General features: G+C 46.3%; 1 pseudogene; it reads left to right on the top strand.

Annotated features, from left to right (window-relative positions):
- Positions 1 to 231: 231 nt before the first annotated feature.
- Positions 232 to 435, top strand: LOC144491330 (U2 spliceosomal RNA; annotated as a pseudogene).
- The last annotated feature ends 5572 nt before the right edge of the window (positions 436 to 6007 follow it).

The raw sequence follows: 6007 nt of genomic DNA on the forward strand, positions 1-6007 counted from the left end.
TCTGACTCAGTCCCAAGTAGATTCAGTGACAGTCTCCACTGCGCTCCGGGAGGAGAATTTCGAAGATTCACCACAGTCTGAGGGAAGAAATTCCTCCTCCTCTCCATTTGGAATGGCTGATCCCTTTGTAGCTTCATCCGTTCTGTTATTAATCGCTCCCACATTCCATCCCAATCCCCAACATTACCCCTCACCCCCATCGCTATCGAGTCAGTGTTTATCTCAGACTCACTGCCTTTCCCATATTGGATGAATCAAGTGTATTTTTCCAAACATAATCTGTTCTTATCAGTTTAATATCTGATACATCCCCTCCCTACCTGGGGGCCAAATATTTAGTGGATTTTTGGGACAGGGCGGTGGGAAAGGGGCTTGCTCCTTCCACCTCACGCATCAGCCTGGTTTTGCAGCGCCTCCAGGAACGGCGCAGCCCCCTCCCCCTCCCCGGGGAGCAAGGATGTCAAAAGCATAACATGGCAACCCCTGCCTCGTGGCCACCATGCCCCCTGCTGTATTTTCACTGCAACGGCACTTCTTCTCTATTGCTGCTCCCACAGCAGTCGACTTTTAACATCCATCCTGCTCACACAAAAGCAGGACTCTAGGCTGACAAATCCTGCCCTTGTCTAAAGCTCCTTAAAGGTTGGTTCTCTGGCAGGTTCCAGCAAATGCCTATAGAGTGAACCAAGTCTCTGTAAAGTAATCCCATCTTGCTGCATCATCACCAACTTTAAAGGAATTGTCAAACTAAACCAAGAGTTGGGTCCCACGATGTTATGCCGGTAGGTCACAAAAACTCAGTCTGCAAGTACAAGAGGTGATCAAGAAGGCAAATGGGATGTTGGCATTTATCGCGAGGGGGATAGAATATAAAAGCAGAGAAGTCTTGCTGCATCTGTACAAGGCATTGGTGAGGCCGCAACTGGAATACTGTGTGCAGTTTTGATCCCCTTATTTGTGAAAGGATATATTGGCCTTGGAGGGAGTGCAGAGAAGGTTCACCAGGTTGATACCGGAGATGAGGGGTGTAGATTATGAGGAGAGATTGAGCAGATTAGGTTTGTACTCGTTGGAGTTTAGAAGGCTGAGGGGTGATCGTATAGAGGCATATAAGATAATGAAGGGGCTGGATAGGGTAGAAGTGGAGACATTCTTTCCACTTAGAAAGGAAACCAGAACTAGAGGGCACAACCTCAAAATAAAGGGGGGTCAGTTTAGGACAGAGTTGAGGAGGAACTTCTTCTCTCAGAGGGTGGTGAATCTCTGGAATTCTCTGCCCACTGAAGTGGTGGAGGCTACCTCGTTGAATATGTTTACGTCACGGATAGATGGATTTCTGATCAGTAGGGGAATTAAGGGTTATGGGGAGCAGGCAGGTAAGTGGAACTGATTCACTTCAGATGAGCCATGATCTCATTGAATGGCGGGGCAGGCTCGAGGGGCTAGATGGCCTACTCCTGCTCCTATTTCTTATGTTCTTATGGTTTCCAAGATATCTGACTTTTAAAGTCAGGATTCCCATCAGCTCCTTGGTGGGGACAATCGAGCGGGAAAATCCCAAGAACATAAAAGCCATTTTGGATCTTCTGCCTGCATTTCCCACCCTAACAAATGTGAGGTAATGCATTTTGGGAGGTCCAATGCATGAAGGAATTGCACAGTAAATGGTCAAACCATTCGGAGTATTGACAGGCTGGGAGTTCTAAAGGAGATAGCTGAAGAAATAGTGGAGGCGTTAGTTATGATCTTTCAAAAGTCACTGGAGTCAGGGAAAGTCCCAGAGGATTGGAAAATCGCTGTTGTAACCCCACTGTTCAAGAAGGGAACAAGAAAAAACTTGGAAAATTATAGGCCAATTAGCCTAACCTCAGTTGTTGGCAAAATTCTAGAATCCATCGTTAAGGATGAGATTTCTAAATTCTTGGAAGTGCAGGGTCGGATTAGGACAAGTCAGCATGGATTTAGTAAGGGGAGGTCGTGCCTGACAAACCTGTTAGAGTTCTTTGAAGAGATAACAAATAGGTTAGACCAAGGAGAGCCAATGGAGGTTCTCTATCTTGACTTCCAAAAGGCCTTTGACAAGGTGCCTCACGGGAGACTGCTGAGTAAAATAAGGGCCCATGGTATTCGAGGCAAGGTACTAACATGGATTGACGATTGGCTGTCAGACAGAAGGCAGAGAGTTGGGATAAAAGGTTCTTTCTCAGAATGGCAACCGGTGACAAGTGGTGTCCCGCAGGGTTCAGTGTTGGGGCCACAGCTGTTCTCTTTATATATTAACGATCTAGATGACGGGACTGGGGGCATTCTGGCCAAGTTTGCCGATGATACAAAGATAGGTGGAGGGGCAGGTAGTATTGAGGAGGTGGGGAGGCTGCAGAAAGATTTAGACAGTTAAGGAGAGTGGTCCAAGAAGTGGCTGATGAAATTCAACGTGGGCAAGTGCGAGGTCTTGCACTTTGGAAAAAAGAATAGAGGCATGGACTATTTTCTAAACGGTGACAAAATTCATAATGCTAAAGTGCAAAGGGACTTGGGAGTCCAAGTCCAGGATTCTCTAAAGGTAAACTTGCAGGTTGAGTCCGTAATTAAGAAAGCAAATGTAATGTTGTCATTTATCTCAAGAGGCTTGGAATACAAAAGCAGGGATGTACTTCTGAGGCTTTATAAAGCACTGGTTAGGCCCCATTTGGAGTACTGTGAGCAATTTTGGGCCCCACACCTCAGGAAGGACATACTGGCACTGGAGCGGGTCCAGCGGAGATTCACACGGATGATCCCAGGAATGGTAGGCCTGACATACGATGAACGTCTGAGGATCGTGGGATTATATTCATTGGAGTTTAGGAGGTTGAGGGGAGATCTGATAGAAACTTACAAGATAATGAACGGCTTAGATTGGATGGACGTAGGGAAGTTGTTTCCATTAGCAGGGGAGACTAGGACGCGGGGGCACAGCCTTAGAATAAAAGGGAGTCACTTTAGAACAGAGATTAGGAGAAATTTCTTCAGCCAGAGGGTGGTAGGTCTGTGGAATTCATTGCCACAGAGGGCTGTGGAGGCCGAGACGTTGAGCGTCTTCAAGACATAAATTGATAAATTCTTGATTTCTCGAGGAATTAAGGGCTATGGGGAGAGAGCGGGTAAATGGAGTTGAAATCAACCATGATTGAATGGTGGAGTGGACTCGATGGGCCGAATGGCCTTACTTCCGCTCCTATGTCTTATGGTCTTATGGTCTTACATGTCCACCGATCACTGAAAGTAGCAATGCAGGTGGATAAGATAATCAAGGCGCATCATCGGTCAGGCATAGAGTGTAAGAATTAGCACGTCAGGCTGCAGTTGTACATAACCTTAGTTAGGCCTCATTTGGAATATTGTGTACAATTCTGGTCACCACACTACCAGAAGGATGTGGAGGCATTGGAGGGGCTACAGAAAAGACTTATCAAGATGTTGCTTGGTATAGAGGACATTAGCTATGAAGAAAGGTTGGAGAAACTTGGTTTGTTCTCACTGCAACGACAGGTTGTTAGCAGCCTACAAGATTATGAGGGCATGGACAGAGTGGATAGTCAGAAGCTTTTTCCCAGGTTGGAAGAGTCAATTACTAGGGGGCACAGGTTTAAGGTGCGAGGGGCAAAGTTTAAAGGAGGTGTACGAGGCAAGTTTAAAAAAAAAACAGAGGGTGGTGTGTGCCTGGAACTCGCTGCTGGGGGAAGTCACGGAAGCAGATACAATAGTGACTTTTAAGGGGCTTCTCGGGATGGGAATAGAGGGATATGGTCCCCAGAAGAGTAGGGGGCTTCAGTTCAGACGGGCAGCATGGTCAGTGCAGGCTTGGAGGGCCGAAGGGCCTGTTCCTCTGCTGGAATTTTCTTTGAAACTGGAATGGAAAATTCCCCCCAATATCTCTGATTTAATCCTAAAGAGAGTTTGCTGTGAATCACTTTCAAAGTGATTTCCCAACAGAGGGTTTTGGGGAAAGACACCACAGTCTAGTTCAGGATCAGAAGCACCTGTATTAACAGAGGGGGAGATAAATAAAGGAGTTGAGTTTGTCTCTCTCCTGTCTGGAACATTCTGCTCTTCCTGCCAAAAAAATGACCTCACTTTTCACTCCATCTGCCAAATCTTGCCGACTCACTGAACCGATCTCAAAGGCTGTGCGTCCTCACAACCTGCTTTCCCATCTATCTTTGGATCAAATTTAGCTTTAATAAACTCACTCCCTTCGTCCAAGTCATTCAAATGGATTGTAAATAGTGGAGAACAGCCCAGGCCCCTGAGACACTCCTTTAGTTACAGTTTATCAACTTGAACATGAGCTAATTATCCTGGCTCTGACATCTAGACTCGAAACGTTGACTCTATTCTCACTCCAGACACTGTCAGACCTGCTGAGATTTTCCAGCATTTTCTGTTTTTGTTTCAGATTGCAGCATTTTGCTTTTTTCCTGGCTGTTTCCTTCAGTTACACAAAACTCTATCCCTGTTTAATTGCTGCTCCTAAATATTAGGATCTGTTAACTTGTGGACTCTCACTTCATATCTGACCAAATGTCTATTAGAAATCTAAATACACTACATCTACTGGGACCCCTTTATCCACCCTGCTGGTTACATCCTCCAATAACTTACAACATTACAACTTATGCCCTATGCCCGGAGCAGCACAGTGGCACAGTGCTTAGCACTACTGCCTCAGTGCCAGGGGCCTGGCTTAGGTCAATGTTTGTGCACAGTTTGCACGTTCTCCCCATGTGAGTTTTCTCTGGGTTCTCCGATTTCCTCTCAGTCCAAAGACATGCTGGTTAGGTGTGTTGGCTATGCTAACTTCTCCTTCAGTGTACCCGAACAGGCACCGGAGTGTGGCGACTGGGGGATTGTCAGTAAATTCAGTGCAGTGTGACTAAGTCGACTTGAGACGAAAATTAACTTAACATTTGTCAAACACAATTTACTTTTCACAAAGCCATCTTGATTCTGCCGGATTATATTTTAATTTTCTAATCTTCCTGAATAATGGATTGCAGCATTTTCCCCCAATGACAGAAGTGAGGCTAACTGGTCCAAGATTTCCTGATCTGTCTCCCTCCTTCCTGGAGGAAGTGTTACATTTGCCCGAATTGTGTATTTGGGAAGATTATAACTCATGCACAAACTGTGCAGCCACTTGTTTTAGGACACTGGAATACAAGCCCAAGGGACGTGGCAGTTTTATACCTGTTGTGTTGACATAAATAGAAGATAGGAGGAGGCTATGCGAGCCTGCTCAACCATTCATCACAATCATGGCTGTTCATTCAACTCAATAGCCTAATCCTGCTTTATCCCCATAACCTTTGATCCCATTTGCTCCCAAGTGCTACATCCAGCTGCCTCTGGAATACATTCAATGTTTTATCATGAATTACTCTGTGGTAATGAATTCCACAGGTTCGCCACCCTTTGGGTGAAGAAATGTCTCCTCCCCTCCGTCCTAAACGGTCTACCCTGAATCCTCAGACTGTGACCCCTGATTCTGGACGCCCCCACCATCAGAAACATCCTCCCTGCATCTACCCTGTCTACTGCTGTTAGAATTTTTATAGGTCTCCATGAGATCCCCCCTCATTCATCTGAACTCAGCGAAAACAGTCCTAAACTAGTCAATCTCTCATACATCAGTACCACCATGTCTGGAATCAGCCTGGTAAACCATTGCTGCACTCCAGAGAGAACAAAGAACAAAACAGCACAGGAACAGGCCCTTCGGCCCTCCAAGCCTGCACTGCTCATGTGCCCAACTAGACCATTCTTTTGTCTCCCTCTATTCCCAGTCTGTTCATGTGGCTATCGAGATAAGTCTTAAATGATCCCAGCGTGTCCGCCTCAATCACCTTGCTTGGCAGTGCATTCCAGGCCCCCACAACCCTCTGTGCAAAATACGTCCCCCTGACATCTGTGTTGAACCTTGCCGCCCCCCCCCCCCTCCCCTCACCTTGAACCCGTGACCCCTTGT

Source organism: Mustelus asterias (genome assembly GCF_964213995.1).
Source record: "Mustelus asterias chromosome X unlocalized genomic scaffold, sMusAst1.hap1.1 SUPER_X_unloc_2, whole genome shotgun sequence".
Classification (NCBI taxonomy): Eukaryota; Metazoa; Chordata; class Chondrichthyes; order Carcharhiniformes; family Triakidae; genus Mustelus; species Mustelus asterias.